This window comes from Mus musculus, chromosome 3 (assembly GCF_000001635.26).
Source record: "Mus musculus strain C57BL/6J chromosome 3, GRCm38.p6 C57BL/6J".
NCBI lineage: Eukaryota > Metazoa > Chordata > Mammalia > Rodentia > Muridae > Mus > Mus musculus.
In genome coordinates this window covers 14,809,784-14,826,638 of record NC_000069.6, presented here as the reverse complement: position 1 = coordinate 14,826,638, position 16,855 = coordinate 14,809,784, and positions in this window count along the sequence as shown.

Below are 16,855 nucleotides of genomic sequence, written 5' to 3'. Positions count from 1 at the left end.
ACTGCTTTGGATACTGACTGGTTGGAGTGTGGATGGGCCACCAATTCCATCAGTCCCCTTATTTTGTGGTGTAATGGAGAAGGAAAAAAATTACTGCAGGTGAGAGGAAATGTCTTAGGCTTGTGTATGATGGAAACTTGCTGCTATGGACAAAGACTCAGAAAGAGATTCTCTTATCTTAGTATCCCACCTCCCTCCCTCCCTTTCTTTCTTGTTCTTCCTCTCCCCTCCCTTCCCCTTTTGTTCCTCACTCACTCACTCATTCACTCACTCACTTCTTCCTCTTCCCTCTCTTTTTTTCCTTTCTTCAATCTTTCTTTCCAAAGATCTGAGTCATTGGACATTATTTTTTAATGCGAGGAGTGAAAATACTGATCTGACCATATCTTTTCTTTCATAAGTTTTGTCTTCCAGGCAATTTAAAGCCCACCTTTTCTCTTAAAATTTAAAATGTGTCACATTTATTAATAATAAGCCTCCCAATGTATTTGACTCTATTTCTTGACAGATAGTTTTTCCTGTGATCTGTTCTCTTTTTCTGTTGTCCTGTTCTGTTTTTCCTGTGATCTGCTTTGTCTACACTAATACCATACGGTAACCTCAGAGAATTTCTAAGGATATGCACCGCCTTTCATTTTCATCACCCTGTGAAGCACTCTGGTTCATCATTCTCTTTTATCCTATGCACAATCTTTTTGAAATTTCATTATGTTTATGAATTTATCTCATCTCATCCAAATTTTTTCAAATGTCACTTTGTGCCTCTCATACTTCATAATTTAAAGTTTATTTCTATATATGCTATCTTACTTTGCTACTTAAATGGAATGCTAAGTATCATTACTTATGTTAACTATATATCTTTGTGTGCTAAGAGAACACTTAGTACTGTATATTAATTTATGTTTTACTACATTTATTTTATTTTTATAAATTGATAATTTATTTCTTAAAATCAGTGTATAATTTTCCTAGGTTTATTAAACCTTTTTAATTTGTATTTTTTCTTTTTATTGCAAGCAAAGATTTTTTTCATACAATATATTCTGATCATGATTTCCTCGCTTTCCCTTACTCCCAGACCTCCCCAGCTTGCCAGCCTTCCAACACCACACCTTCTTCCTTTCTCAAGAAAACAAACAGGCAAGTAAAACAAATAAATAAAAGAATAAAACGCAATGCACCAGGTGGTGGTGGTGCATGCCTTTGATCCCAGCACTTGGGAGGCAGAGGCAGGCAGATCTCTGAGTTCAAGGCCAGCCTGGTCCACAGAGTGAGTTCCAGGACAGCCAGGGCTATACAGAGAAACCCTGTCTCTAAAAACCAAAAACCAAAACCAAAACCAAAACAAACAAGAGAGAGAGAGAAAGAGAGAGAGAAACACACATACACTCACACATAGCCTAAAAACACAAAATAGGAAATTAAAATTATAGACCACTAGGATTTTTTTTAATGGCCTAAACAAAGCAATATGGGGGGTGAGGTGGGAACTACCTACAAAAATGCCTTTGAGTTTGTGTTGGCCATCTATGGTCTGTCACTCAAGATGGGTAAAAGTGAAAGTAAAACAATCAGAAGACTCCAATTATAAAGATAATAGCAGAAGACATAGGATGAAATGCTGTGTCACTGGTCTGAGTAATGTTTTCCTGAAAATCAAACAGTGGAACAGAATAACACTAAAATGCTTTTATACAATGATGATGATGTTGGTGATGATAATGGTGGTGGTGGTGGTGGCAGTGGTGGTAATTAAGGAACAAAATTGACAACATGTGACTGTGGGGAAACTCTTTGAGACTATATATCTGATAAGAGGATCAGATCCAAAATAAAGAAGGGATTCAAGCAATTCAATAGCAAGAAAAGAATGGTCCAATTAAAAATAGTCAAAGATTAGGCAAATGGATGGATCTAGAAAATATCATCCTGAGTGAGGTAACTCTGGCACAAAAGGCCACACATGTTATGTACTCACTGGTAAGTGGGTATTAGGCAAAGAGCGTAAAATACCCATGATATAACTCACGGACCACATGAAGCTCAAGAGGAAAGAAGCTCAAAGATCAGATGGCTTCAGTCCTACTTAGAAGGAGGAACAAAATAATCAAGGGATGTAGAGTGTGGGAGGGACTTGGTAGGAAGAGAAGAGAGGGAGGAGAAAAGGAGGGGAAGAATCAGGCATGAGAGGAGATGGAGGAGATGTACAGAGGGTCAGGAAATTGAACAGAGTTTGTAGCAATGGGGGATAGGGAACTGGGGATAGCAACTAGAAAGTCCCAAATGCCAGGAAAACAAGAGTCTTCCAGGACCCCACAGGGATGACATTAGCTGAAATATCCCACAAATGGGACAGAAAACCTGTCAAGACCATATCCAGAGGTTAGTCATTCCCCCACCCCCACCCTGGTTGAGATTTTGGGGCCACCTACCCATCTCCAAAATTTTAACCTAGAATTGCTCCTGTCTATAGTAAATACAGGGACAGAGAGTTGAACAGAGACTGAAGGAAAGGCCATCCAGAGACTACCCCACCTGGGGATCCATTCCACATGCAGATACCAAACCCAGACACTATTGCAGATGCCAAGAAGGGCTTGCTTGCTGACAGGACCCTGATAAAGCTGTCTCTTGATAGGCTTTGCCAGATTCTGACCAATACAGATGTGGAGGCTCACAACCAACCATCAGACTGCACAAAGGGACCCCAATGAAGGAATTAGGGGAAGGACTGAAGAAGATGAAGGGGAATTATCTGGCATCAATAGTAAGGCCTCCCTAGCTCAGTCCTGTGAAGGCTTGATGCCCCAATGTAGATGAATACTAGGGCGGTCAGTTGGGAGTGAGTAGGTGAATGTGGGAGCACCCTCATAGAAGCAGGGTAAGGAGGAATGGGATAGGGAGTTTGCAGAGGGGAAACCAGGAAAGGTGATAACATTTGAAATACACTTCTATCTGTAGCTTATATTATTTTAAATAGCAAAGTCACACGACCAAATTCTGTGTTTAAAAATGTGGTACACTCTACAGTGGGATAGCATGCTACTCATTAAGAAGAAGGAAATTCTTTCATACACATCAATATGAATGGAGCTATATGGTAAGATGCTGAGTGAAACAATACAGGTACAGAAAGATAATACTATATGACCTCATTACAAATAGATTCTAAAAGCATAGAAACAGAGCACCAAAAAAATGTAGTTATCAGTCTTCTGGGACAGTGTGCTGTGGACATAGGGCAGATGTCACCTAAAGAGCACACAGATTCTAGTGGACTGAAGAAATAAGTTTTGTAACCCCATTGTGCAGTATTGCACTATCGTTAGCCACAATATGTTTTCCATTTCAAATTTTCTCATTAGAGGATATTTTAGCTTTCTCACTGCAAAAACTATGAGCTAGCTATGTGATAGGTATTTTAGCTAGCTTAATTATACAAAGTACACATAGATCAACATCACTTTATATTCTGTAAGTATACAAAGTTATTTTTCTATGAGAAGAAACTAAACACAACATACAGAAAAGGCTATGATGTGAAGTCAGTTGCCTATCGTCCCAGCATTTGGTAGGATAAAACAGTTCAAAGTTAACCATTATTACATATTAAATGCTAAGCTAGCTTTGACGGTACAGCAAGACCTTGTTTTTAACAATAAAAAAAGAAACTGAAAAGGAGGTGGTGATATGGCTCAGCAGCTCTGCAAGCTTGGGACAAAAGCAAAAGCGGCAGAAGAAGATGTACTTCACAAAGTGGGTCTCGGACTTCCAGATGCACAGTGTGGTATGCAAGTGCACACACACACACACACACACACACACACACACACACCCACACACCACACACTCAAAAATAGTAAATAGAATTGCAGTTAATTTAAAAACAAGAATTATTAAAGCATTAAAGTGAGTGTTATAAAGTGTTATTCACATACATTATTGTTATGGTTATGGTTGAAATTGCAACTCATGTAGTTAAGTTAAAAGTACACAGTATCTTGTTAATATATGTTATATTGGGTTGCAGAAGTTTTTTGTAGGATATGAGGAAAAACCATGTGAAAACTGCTAAACCACAAACAAATTTAAAATTAATTGTTCTTTAATCTCTACATGAAGTAACTCTAGTCTCAAAGTTGTAATTTTTTGTAGAAAAATACCATTTTTCTAAATGGCTAAATAAGCCTTTTAGACAAAATAACAACTTCATGGCAAAAGTTATGCTTATTACCACGTTAACTCATTTGACTTATAAAAATAAGTGTAGCTATATTTGACCAAGAAACTTCCAGATCTGAGCCTGGTATTATTTATGTTAGTGCATACCTTACTTAAACCTCAGAAGCACTCTGGTCAGTTGCTTTTTATAACCACTACTTTACAGGTAAAGAAAGTGAATCTGCCATTTTTGTCAATGGCCCAAGGCCATGACTAGTTCATGCGGAGTGTGTCATTCTGTCAGATGACCTGCCTTCCAGTAATACTTGTCAACACATAAGCAATGAACAGTGTGTCACTGAGCTAATAATGTAAAGTTACATACACAAATGTAGCCCTTTCCCTACCCTGTCTACTTGAGAATATTTTAATTTGTCATTTATCTGCTGATAGATCTGAATCACTTCCACCAGTTTCTCTTTTGTCAGGAGCAATCATGATGTTATATAAAAACATGCTCTCATCCCCAAAGGCAGGGTGGTCAGTGAACGCCAGTGATGGTGACATGATACTGGATATTAAGTAGCAGTGTTACACCAGACCTCAGCTGCAGATGGAGTCATTCATCTGTGCTGAGAAGTAGCATTATTGCTGATATGGGATTTTATACCCCCAGTGTCACTGGTCCTCCCTGAAAGTTCCAAATGGTCAATTAAATTCTGAGATCAGGGCTTCATCTCCATTCTAGAGCAGGATCACTGCTCTAGGTCACCAGCAAGATTGATTGCACATCTGCAGACATGGCAGCCTTTGCAATTATGATTTAGGGCCTTTCACTTATCCTTCCTGAGATACAGAAAGAATAGTTTTAACTTTAAAGGCTTTTTTTTCTTTTCTTTCTTTTTTTTTTTTTTTTTGATTCTTATGGAATCAGCTTAGCTTTGATGACATCTTAATTTCAGGATATCAAATCAGAGAGTCTGCCCTAGTACTTTTCCATATTAATATATGCCTTCAGTATGGCAATCTTAATGAAGGATAAATTATCTTCCAAAGATTTTAATCATGTCTAAATTAAACTAATAGGCAAGCACAGAGATTACAAACATGTATACTCTGTATTTGATAATCTGTGATTCTCCCTGGCTTCTGATAAGCTGTTTAAAACTGCACAGGGGATGAGAACACCATTCCACAGATAGAGTTGCGGGTTTTTTTTTAATTGGATATTTTCTTTATTTACTTTTCAAATGTTATCCCCTTTACTGGTTCCCCCCAGAAGTCCCCTATCCCATCCCCATGTCCCTGCTTCTATGAGGGTGTTCCTCTACCCACCCACCCACTCCCACCTCCCCACCTGGGAGCATATTTCCCTACACTGGGGCATCTATTGGGCCTTCATAGGACCAGGGACCTTTCCTCCCATTAATGCATGACAAACCCATTCTCTGCAACATGTGCAGCTGGAGCTATACATTGCAGAGGAGAGAGAAGGTCTTAAAAGAGAAAAGAACTTGAAATTAATGATTGAACCCCAGTTATTAATGAATTAAAATTTTTATTCCTAGTTCTTGTAATCCCCATGAAAGTTTGGAGAAACTTCTTTGAATACACACCTAAATTTATATTTCAGATTGTAAGATGATATAAAAATAAATCTTAGTGGTTACACATTTCTCTCTATAGAAATCAGTGTGTAAAATGACTAAGAATATGAAAAAAAATTGTAAGAGTTAGAATCCTCCTCACACTTGGTGATAAAATGATCTGTAATCTAGTTTCTCACACAGGAGATTTTGACCTGCACATAACTTACATCAATTTGGAACCATGTTTTCACTCCTATTGCCTTGGATTGTATCATTTCTGTTCCTGTACAAGTCTACCTTATGCTAAACCTGTGCCTACTCACTACCCCCTACTACAGCATGCAGTTCTGGTATGTAGCTATTACTCAGATCAACCCCACCCAACCCTATCCATGTCCTTTCTAGTGACCTTCCCCCACCTGGCCCTGGACTTTACAAGAATGGGCATTTAAAACATGTCCTGTGTGTGTTTGAAACTTATCAGAGCAACTGCTGTCTTTAAACTGTCTGCAGACAGGTGTCATGGCTGAGCCATCCAAAGAGTATCAATGCCCATCAAAGCATTATGTGCAAGCTCAAAGTCCTCTGGTGATGTCATTCAGGGAACACAATCCGAAAGCATGTATGCCATCTGGTCCAGCACTCTATCTAACTTCAGAGCCCCACAGCAGCACTCAGGGAAAGAGGAAAGAAAGGCAAAGAGCAAGATCTTGGTGAAGTTTGGTCTTGAATACTATATCTAGCCATTTCTCTTTCTGTGATCTCAGGCAAAATGCCAGTGCCCTGAAATTCAGTTTCTACTTGTAAGTCCTGGGTTCAGAGAAGTTGCCTGATAAATAACTGAAGAACAAACACATGGGAAACAGTATCTCTGGTGTGCTTGCAAGATTTCAAACCATTCCCCTCCCACCCACTATATCTTCAAGCATCTGTATTGTTTGTCTAGAACCATCTTTGCTCTTTCTCACCCTCTTACCTAGTTAACTGCTAACTGTCCAAAGAATTTTCTGACAAGAATTTTCTGACAAGAGCTTCCCAACCTAGAGACTTTCCTGCTGTGACACCCAAGTCATGAAGGTGCTACTTGCATCCATCACAGTATTAGTGAGTGTGCTGTATTGTATCTGCCTGTTAATCTGAGTTCCTTGGTAATGAGGGGTAGTTTTATACCTTTATTTATGTAGTTTCCTCTGGCTGAAAAGTTCATATTACTTATATCTTTCAGTTTAGGACAAATGATTAAAATTCTCACAAAGGACTATTTTTAATTTCCCCTCTTTATATTATTTTTTAAAGCTCTATGTCCAACTCCTAAATCCTGCCCTGTACAAATATCTACTATGATCTGATTATATACGTCTTCTGTTCATAGATGTCTCTAAATAAGTTATATGATATACATACATACATATCCTTATTATGCTAATTGGTATATTTAGTTCCCAATTTTTACATATCTAATTTTCATAAATAGAATGGATGCTCTCATAAAGCCATTCTGAGCTAACAAATATCTATAATATTGTACATGGACTGTGCCAGAGAGCCCCATTTATTTATCTGTACTAGTTAAGATAGTTGAAACTCCATTAGCACCAGTTAAATCAAGAAATAGAAGAATAGCATTCTTCCTGACATGATTTATTTAAAAAGAAGAAAGAAGCACTAAAATTTCTCCTATTGCTAGTTCAAGTGCCTCTAAGACCAAAACAAATAAAGGAAAGCTCTTTACTGAAGACAATCATCTAAACCCTGATGTTCTTCCTATCAAAGCAGCTGTGCTCAATATTCATAAAACGTCAAAGCATGTTTTATTCTGTTCTAATCACTGGGCTTGCCAGTCTCAGTTTACTTTCTTCATAATGTTAATGGACATGTCCCCAGTTGCAGATGAAATATTTAAGCACCATGGTTGTAGCCAAAAAACATTGTGCTCAAGCTCACAAACTGATTGGCTTTTCCTTGGTGCTAACATCACACTATAATATTCTCTTAAATATGAACAAATCACCAAAGACCATTCATGCCGAGAAAGGCCTCAGTACCCTAATCCCAAACCAGACATTTGTCTGGACCCAGTAGTTGCTCAGTTCCTCAAAACTCACAATCTGGTTCTGAAGTCTAAAAGATTGCTGGAGAGCCTCTGGTCTTCAGTCTACAGTGGAAGGGCAAAGAAACTTGAACCCAGTGTCAAAAAGAATGGAAACAAAGGCAGCCTCAGAGCAGATACACTCACCCACAGGAGTGAGGGCAGACAGGCAAAAGCAGCAACTTTTCCCTCAGTCATCAGTGAAAGTGATGCTTCACTCTAGGGGAAGACCATTGTCTCTCAGTCAATCCTTCCAGGAAATATTCAATTTTAAAACATATTTTAATTTAAGAGTCTTGGCAATTCTTGAAAAATGTTATACAATGTAATTTGATCATATTCACTGCCTACTCCTCCCCTTAGCTCCTCTCAAATCCATCCCACATCTCCTTACCCATTCCCAACTTTGTATATTCTTTTTTTGTACCCACTGAGAACAATATGTTTTATCCATACACTCCATATAAGAGGCTATTCTCTAGACCACAGTCAACCAAGCAAGGGTCTCATTCGTAAAGTAAGCCAGCAGTCCCTTCACCAGAAGCCATAAAATGTCCATAGGTCTTTAGTTAGGGGTTGAAGGTTACAAACTCTTTCCTTTCCCATGCTGGAATGTTGGATGGCTTGATATTGAACAGGTCTTATGCAGGCTATCACAGTTCTGTGAGTTCATGCATGCAGTGGCCCTGCCATGTCCAGATGACACTGTTTTGCTCTGGTCCTCCCCACATCTGGATCTTACAACTTTCCACCTCTTCTCCTTTGATGATCACTGAGATTTGGGGAGGTGACATAGAAGTCTCATTTGCAGCTAAGCATTCCACTGATTTTACACACTGATCAGTTGTGAGTTTCTGTAGTAACCACTGTCTACTGTATAAAGAAACTTGTCTGATGAGGTTTGAGAGCTGCACTAATCTATGGGGAAGAAGTGAATTTAGTAATTAGCTTGATGCTTATTTTCAATTGGCAGAATAGTAGTTGTACAATCTTGGGGTCTTTGAATAACCCAGCCATGGGTTCTTGGCCAGACTTACAGTAAATTGTATGCAATTCCTTTTGTGCAGCGGGCCTTAAAACCAATCAGAAATATGCAACTAGACACACACAAGCTCTGGGGATACTGGTTAGTTCATATTGTTGTCCCTCCTGTAGGGCTGCAGACCCCTTTAGCTCCTTGGGTACTGTTACACACACTCCAGTGAAGTCTGCTTGGCAGGCTGAGAGGCCTGGAAGCACTCATAAGGCAAAGAGTTTTAAGGAAACTCAACCTCCTGGAACCTTGACATTCTCATAACCCATATACTTATACCCTACCCCCATGTTAGTCTGGTGTATGGATGCATGTGCTCTATTTTAGTATTATTTTATTATAAGTGCCTTTAAACATTGAATTCTGACATAGCTAAGCCTTTGCCAGTGTTCCAATGTCCCAGAAAATCCTTGAAGCCTACAAACTTGGAATTCAGTAAGAATTCAGTAAGAATGTTACCTATTCAGTAACATTCAAATTTACTTCTAGTAGAGGCTTAAGTAGGAATTCAGTAAGAATGTTACCTATTCAGTAACATTCAAATTTACTTCTAGTAGAGACAGTGAAACTAGTTAGGCATTACAAAGAATGGAGCTAGAATAGTTCAGGGCTAGTCTGCCAAGTGATTACTTAGAAATCTTTACTCCAGCCAGGTATAGCAGGCTTTTGAAGTCATTCCTTTGTTTTGTGTCAGGTAACTTCAATGTACTTTGCCTGCTGTGACATCCTACTCCTTTGTTTTCTGTATTATATAAGACTGGTGTTCACTTTGTGACAATACATTCAGATTCTACATAATCTCTCCTGTGATTCTGTTTGTCATTCATTCACCAACTCCTTGCCCACCTGCAATCAGAGACCTGTTCTACTCAGACAGGGAACCAAAAGGGTCTGCAGAAGGGTACTATCTCTAGCTCCTTCGTTGGAGGCCCTGTGTTCCATCCAATAGATGACTGTGAGCATCCACTTCTGTATTTTACAAGCACTGGCATAGCTTCACAAAAGACAGCTATATCAGGGTCCTGTCAGCAAAATCTTGCTGTCATATGCAATGGTGCCCGGGTTTGGTGGTTATTTATGGGATGGATACCGGGTGGGGCAGTCTGTGGATGGTCCAGAGGATGGCCTAGTAGGCCATCAATGAGAGGAGAGGCCCTTGGTCTTGCGAAGATTATATGCCCCAGTACAGAGGAATGCCAGGGCCAGGAAGCAGGAGTGGGTGGGTTGGGGAGCAGGGCAGGGGGAGGGTATAAGGGACTTTTAGGATAGCATTTGAAATGTAAATGAAGAAAATATCTAATGAAAAAAATAAAAACAAAAATAAAAAAAAAACAATCAGAAAGCAGTTATTCCCATAACAATCATGCGACTACTGCACCTAGGAGCCTGTCATGCCACATCAGTCATTATTGTAGTATACTGAATTCATGGGTTATAAGACTGTTGGTGGCTTCCCCACAGCACATTATACAGAAACTTCCAATACTATTAAAACTATCTGGGAGTGAGGAAGCTTCAGGAAATATTCTTTTTTTTCTTCTTTTTTTTAAATTAAATATTTTCTTTATTTACATTTCAAATGTTATCCCCTTTTCTAATTTACCCTCCAAAAATACCCTATCCCCTCCCCCTGCTCCCCAACCCACCCACTCCCATTCCTAGTCCTGGCATTCCCTTATACTGGGGCCTAGAGCCTTCACAGGACCTAGGGCCTCTCCTCCCATTGATGACGGACTAGGCCATCCTCTGCTACATATACAGCTAAAGCCACCAAGTTCCACCATGTGTTGTCTTTGATTGGTAGTATAGTTCCAAGAGGCTCTGGGGGTACTGGTTAGTTCATATTGATGTTCCTCCTATGGGGCTTCAGACCACTTCAGTTCCTGGGGTACTTTCTCTGACTCCTTCATTGGAGACCTTGTACTCCGACAAGTGGATAATTGTGAGCATCCACTTCTGTATTTGGCAGGCACTGGCAGATCCCCTCAGGAGACAGCTATATCAGGCTCCTGTCAGCAAGCTCTTGTTGGCATCTGCCTAGTGTCTGGTTTTGGTGGTTGTTTATGTGATGGATCCCCAAGTGGAGCAGTCTCTGTATGGTCGTTACTTCAGTCTCTACTCTGAACTTTGTCTCTGTAACTCCTTCCATGGTTATTATGTTCCCCCTTCTAAGAAGGATTCTGAGCTTCTGGGCTAATCATTAATTTGACCCTGAATTAACTTTGGTACCAGGTATCTGTCTAGCAAGTTGTACATTTCATCCAGGTTTTCCATTTTTGTTGAGTATAGCCTTTTGTAGTAAGTTCTGATGATTTTTTTGATTTCCTCCTATTCTGTTGTTATATATAGTTACAGGCCCTTAAACAAAAACAGGAAAACACAACCAAACAGGTAGAAGTCCTTAAAGAAAAACAGGAAAATGCATCCAAACACGTGATGGAAATGAACAAAACCATACTAGAACTAAAAAGGGAAGTAGACACAATAAAGAAAACCCAAAGCGAGGCAACACCGGAGATAGAAACCCTAGGAAAGAGATCTGGAACCATAGATGCGAGCATCAGCAACAGAATACAAGAGATGGCACACCAATCAAAGAAAATACAAAATGCAAAAAGATCCTAACTCAAAACATCCAGGAAATCCAGGACACAATGAGAAGACCAAACCTACTGATAATAGGAGTAGATGAGAATGAAGATTTTCAACTTAAAGGGCCAGCAAATATCTTCAACAAAATTATAGGAGACCTAAAGAAAGACATGCCCATGAACATACAAGAAGCCTACAGAACTCCAAATAGACTGGACCAGAAAAGAAATTCCTCCTGACACATAATAATCAGAACAACAAATGCACTAAATAAAGATAGAATATTAAAAGCAGTAAGGGAAAAAGGTCAAGCAACATATGAAGGCAGGCCTATCAGAATTACACAAGACTTTTCACCAGAGACTATGAAAGCCAGAAGATCCTGGACAGATGTCATACAGACACTAAGAGAACACAAATGTCAGCCCAGGCTAATATACCCAGCCACACTCTCAATTACCATAGATGGAGAAATCAAAGTATTCCACGACAAAACCAAATTGACACATTATCTTTCCACGAATCCAGCCCTTCAAAGGATAATAACAGAAAAAAAAAAAACAATACAAGGACAGAAATCATGCCCTAGAAAAAGTAAGAAAGTGATCCCTCAACAAACCAAAAAGAAGACAGCCACAAGAACAGAATGCCAACTCTAACAACAAAAATAATAGGAAGCAACAATTACTTTTACTTAAGATCTCTTAATATCAGTGGACTCAATTCCCCAATAAAAAGACATAGACTAACAGAATAGCTACACAAACAGGACCCAACATTTTGCTGTTACAGGAAACCCATCTCAGGTTAAAAGATAGACACTACCTCAGAGTGAAAGGTTGGAAAAGAATTTCCCAAGCAAATGGTCTGAAGAAACAACCTGGAGTAGCCATTCTAATATTGAATAAATTCCAAACCAAACCATAACTTCCAAACCAAAGTTATCAAAAAAGACAAGGAGGGACACTTCATACTCATCAAAGGTAAAATCCTCAAAGAGGAACTCTCAATTCTGAATATCTATGCTCCAAATGCAAGGGCAGCCACGTTCATTAAAGAAACTTTAGTAAACACAAAGCACACATTGCACCTCACACAGTAATAGTGGGAGACTTCAACACACCACTTTCATCAATGGACAGATTGTGGAAACAGAAACTAAACAGGGACACAGTGAAACTAACAGAAGTTATGAAACAAATGGATTTAACAGATATCTACAGAATATTTTATCCTAAAACAAAAGGATATACCTTCTTCTCAGCACCTCATGGTACCTTCTCCAAAATTGACCATATAATTGGTCACAAAACAGGCCTCAACAGATACAAAAATATTGAAATTGTCCCATGCATCCTATCAGATCACCATGGACTAAGGCTGATCTTCAATAACAACATAAATAATGGAAAGCCAACATTCACGTGGAAACTGAACAACACTCTTCTCAATGATACCTTGGTCAAGGAAAAAATAAAAAAAGAATTTAAAGACTTTTTAGAATTTAATGAAAATGAAGCCACAACATACCCAAACTTATGGGACACAATGAAAGCATTTCTAAGAGGGAAACTCATAGCTCTGAGTGCCTCCAAAAAGAAACTGGAGAGAACACACACTAGCAGCTTGACAACACACCTAAAAGCTCTAGAACAAAAGGAAGCAAATTCACTCAAGAGGAGTAGAAGGCAGGAAATAATGAAACTCAGGGGTGAAATCAACCAAGGCGAAACAAGAAAAACTATTCAAAGAATCAACCAAACTAGGAGCTGGTTCTTTGAGAAAATCAACAAGATAGATAAACCCTTAGTCAGACTCACTAGAGGGCACAGGAACATCATCCTAATTAACAAAATCAGAAATGAAAAGGGAGACATAACACAACAGATCCTGAAGAAATCCAAAAAACCATCAGATCCTTCTACAAAAGGCTATACTCATTAAAACTGGAAAACGTGGACAAAATGGACAAATTTCTAGACAGATACCAGGTACCAAAGTTAAATCAGGATCAAGTTAACAATATAAACAGTCCCATATCCCCTAAGGAAATAGAAGCAGTCATTAATAGTCTCCCAAACAAAAAAAAATTCCAGGACCAGATGGGTTTAGGGCAAAGTTCTATCAGACCTTCAAAGAAGATCTAATGCCAGTTCTGCACAAACTATTCCACTAAATAGAAGTAGAAGGTACTCTACCCAACTCACTCTATGTAGCCACAATCACTCTGATACCTAAACCACAGAGAGATCCAACAAAGATAGAGAACTTCAGACCAATTTCCCTTATGAATATCAATGCAAAAATACTCAATAAAATTCTCACTAACCAAATCCAAGAACACATTAAAGCAATCATCCATCCTGACCAAGTAGGTTTTATTCTAGGGATGCAGGGATGGTTTAATATAAGGAAATCCATCAACATAACCCATTATATAAATAAACTCAAAGACAAAATCCACATGATCATCTCCTTAGATGCGGAGAAAGAATTTGACAAAATCCAACACCCATTCATGATAAAAGTCTTGGAAAGATCAGGAATTCAAGGCCCATACCTAAACATGATAAAAGCAATCTACAGCAAACCAGTAGCCAACATCAAAGTAAGTGTTGAGAAGCTGGAAGCAATCCCACTGAAATCAGGGACGACAAGGCTGCCCACTTTCTCCCTGCCTATTCAACATTGTACTTGAAGTCCTAGCCAGAGCAATTACACAACAAAAGGAGATCAAGGGGATACAAATTGGAAAGGAAGAAGTCAAAATATCACTGTTTGCAGATGATATGATAGTATATATAAGTGACCCTAAAAATTCCACCAGAGAACTCCTAAGCCTGATAAACAGCTTCAATGAAGTAGCTAGATATAAAATTAACTCAAGCAAGTCAATGGCCTTTCTGTACACAAAGGATAAACAGGCTGAGAAAGAAATTAGGAAAACAACAGCCTTCGCAATAGTCACAAACAATATAAAATACCTTGGCGTGACTCTAACAAAGGAAGTGAAAGATCTGTATGATAAGAACTTCAAGTCTCTGAAGAAAGAAATTAGAGAAGATCTCAGAAGATGGAAATATCTCCCATGCTCATGGATTGGCAGGATCAACATTGTAAAAATGGCTATCTTGCCAAAAGCAACCTACAGATTCCATGCAATCCCCATCAAAATTCCAACTCAATTCTTCAACGAATTAGAAAGAGCAATCTGCAAATTCATCTGCAATAACAAAAAAACTAGGATAGCAAAAACTCTTCTCAAGGATAAAAGAACCTCTGGCAGAATCACCATGCCTGACCTAAAGCTGTACTATAGAGCAATTGTGATAAAAACTGCATGGTACTGCTATAGTGACAGACAAGTAGACCAATGGAATAGAATTCAAGATCCAGAAATGAACCCACACCTATGGTCACTTGATTTTGACAAGGGAGCTAAAACCATCCAGTGGAAAAAAGTCAGCGTTTTCAACAAATGTTCCTGGCACAACTGGCAGTTATCATGTAGAAGAATGGGAATTGATCCATTCCTATCTCCTTGTACTAAGGTCAAATCTAAGTGGATCAAGGAACTCCACATAAAACCAGAGACAGTGACAATTATAGAGGAGAAAGTGGGGAAAAGTCTCAAACATATGGGCACGGGGGGTGGGGGGGACAAATTCCTGAATAGAACAGCAATGGCTTGTGCTGTAAGATCAAGAATTGACAAATGGGACCTCATAAAACTGCAAAGCTTCTGTAAGGCAAAAGACACCGTCAATAAGACAAGAAGGCCACCAACAGATTGGGAAAGGATCTTTACCTATCTTAAATCAGATAGGGGGCTAATATCCAATATATATCTCAAGAAGGTGGACTCCAGAAAATCAAATAACCCCATTAAAAAATGGAGCTCAGAGCTAAACAAAGAATATTCACCTGAGGAATACCAAATGGCTGAGAAGCACCTGAAAAAATGCTCACCATCCTTAATCATCAGGGAAATGCAAATCAAAACAACCCTGAGATTCCATGTCACACCAGTCAGAATGGCTAAGATCAAAAATTCAGGTGACAGCAGATGCTGGCGTGGATGTGGAGAAAGAAGAACACTCTTCCTTTGTTGGTGGGCTTGCAAGCTTGTACAACCACTCTGAAATCAGTCTGGGGGTTCCTCAGAAAATTGGACATAGTACTACTGGAGGATCCAGCAATACCTCTCCTGGGCATATATCCAGTAGATGTTCAACTGGTAAGAAAGACACATGCTCCACTATGTTTATAGCAGCCTTATTTGTAATAGCCAGAAGCTGGAAAGGACCCAGATGTCCCTCAACAGAGGAATGGATACAGAAATTGTGGTATATTTACACAATGGAGTGCTACTCAGCTATTAAAAAGAATGAATTTATGAAATTCCTAGGCAAATGGATGGATCTGGAGGGTATCATCCTGAGTGAGGTAACCCAGTCACAAAAGAACTCAAATGGATACTTTGCCCCTTCTTAAAATTGTGAACAAAACACCCATACAAGGAGTTACAGAGACAAATTTTAGAGCTGAGACAAAAGGATGGACCATCTAGAGACTGTCATATCCGGGGATCCATCCCATCATCAACCTCCAAATGCTGACATCATTGCATACACTAGCAAGATTTTGCTGAAAGTACCCTGATATAGCTGTCTCTTGTGAGACTATGCCGGGGCCTAGCAAACACAGATGTGGATGCTCACAGTCAGCTAGTGGATGGGTCACATGGCCCCCAATGGAGGAGCTATAGAAAGTACCCAAGGAGCTAAAGGGAACTGCAACCCTATAGGTGGAACAACAATATGAACTAACCAGTACCCCAGAGCTCTTGTCTCTAGCTGCATATGTATCAAAAGATGGTCTAGTTGACCATCACTGGAAAGAGAGGCCCATTGGTCATGCAAACTTTATATGCCCCAGTACAGGGGAACGCCAGGGTCAAAAAGTGGGAGTGGGTGAGTAGGGGAGTGAAGGGAGGGTATGGGGGACTTTTGAGATAGCATTGGAAATGTAAATGAGGAAAATACCTAATAAAAGGTATTAAAAAAGAACAAAAAAGAAATTAGGGAAACAACACCCTTCACAATAGTCACAGATAATATGAAATACCTTGGTGTAACTCTATAAGGAAGTGAAAGATCTGTATGATAGGAACTTCAAGTCTCTGAAGAAAGAAATTGAAGAAGATCTCACAAGATAGAAAGTCTTCCATGCTCATGGATTGGCAGGATTTATATAGTAAAAATGGCTATCTTACCAAAAGTAAGTCTTCCACAGTCTCCCTTAAAAGTACCTTGCTCTTTTGCTTTCTAAAAGCCTACAGAGACAATAAAATCCAAACATTGCCATAAACACAGATATCCAAAATAT